Raw genomic sequence first — 1442 nt, 5'->3', positions numbered from 1 at the left:
GAAAGTTAAGAAAAAGGCACAAGCAGCTGAAATTTATCAAATTCTTCAATGTACAACTACAATTGTAGAAGTTTATAAAAAGTTATAAATGCCACAACATATAATGTGCACTAAAGCTTAAAATGTATCATGGCTGATGTGATATGTTAAGTGGTCTACTAAAGCTTAAAATTTGGTTTAGACATTTTAACAAACACATGATGTGCACATTATGTTGATCAGAATACATGGCCTTTCAATTCTCACAGAACCAAAAAAAATTGAGAAATAAATACAGGAAAGGAAACCAAATGACATTTTCTAACAAAAACTAATCAATCATGAGGAACACAGAGCAAGATGAAAAAATGAAGTAGTACCGATGGAAGGGGGACGGCGGCGGCTTTTCGTGTCCAAACTTACATCTGGTATCATTCCAATTTGGGAAAGCATGTGAAGGGTCTTCTTGAAAGATAATATTGCAAGGTACAGGGCAAAAGAACAATATTACAATTACTAATGACAAAGGAAGACCTTCAAAGGATAAGATTGAGAAGATGGTTCAGGAAGCTGGGAAGTATGAGTCTAGAGATGAGGAGCCCGAGAAGAAGTTGGAGGTGAAGAATGCTTTAGTGAATTATACGTATAACATGAGGAACACAGCGAAAGATGAGAAGCTTGGTGAGAAGTTGACTCCGGTTGATAAGAAGATTGAGGATGCGATTGATGAGGTGATTGTGTGGTTATATACAAATCAGTTGGCTGAGGGGGATGAGTTTAAGGATAAGATGAAGGAGCTTTTTCCCATTTTGAAACTTTTAGGATAGAGGGAGATAGAGAGAAAGAGAGGAGTAGAAAGAGGGATGAGATTGAATTAATAAATGTAGGAGGCGCTGGAGGTGGGTGAAGGCGGAGGCCCTAGGGCTTCTTGTTGCTAATTCAAAGATCAACATCAATGGTAGAAGGTGGAGGCATCAATAGAGGGAACAAGGTAAAAAAAAAAAAAGAGGAGATCAAACCATTTAGTGTGAGGGTCGATTTGGAAGAAATCTCAAACCCTTAACCTTAAACATGATGTGAAGCGATCGATCCATAATCTTCTTCGTCTTCGTCAATTCCTTGGGCTCACATAATCGGACGATGGTGGTAAATGAAGCATTCTTCGAGAAAGAAGGTGCATCGCCGCAGTTTGAGGCTAGAAGAGGCAACGGCGATTGGAGGCAGTGGATGTGGGTGAGGGGTGGAGATGAGGAAGAAGAAGGTGGGGGTTTAAAAAATTTGGGATTTCATTTTCCCTCGGAGACGTGCGTTTCTTAAAAAAAATATAAAGTGACATTCACAGAGGACGCACAAGTGCCCTCCATGTTTTTTATATTTTTAAATGAGACACTAATTTAAGGGCACGCAATAATGCGTGACCTAAATCCATAAATTTTTTGAAGAGATGACACTTTTTTAACGTC

At 38.9% G+C, this 1442-nt stretch overlaps 1 pseudogene; it reads left to right on the top strand.

Annotated features, from left to right (window-relative positions):
- The first annotated feature begins 361 nt into the window (after positions 1-361).
- LOC145067536 (heat shock 70 kDa protein 1 pseudogene) lies at positions 362-806 on the top strand (annotated as a pseudogene).
- The last annotated feature ends 636 nt before the right edge of the window (positions 807-1442 follow it).

This window comes from Lactuca serriola, chromosome 8 (genome assembly GCF_051521515.1).
Source record: "Lactuca serriola cultivar US96UC23 chromosome 8, Lser_US96UC23_V15, whole genome shotgun sequence".
In the NCBI taxonomy this organism is placed as follows: Eukaryota; Viridiplantae; Streptophyta; class Magnoliopsida; order Asterales; family Asteraceae; genus Lactuca; species Lactuca serriola.
Note: the sequence above shows the minus strand (reverse complement) of the source record. Positions and strands in the feature narration are given on the sequence as shown.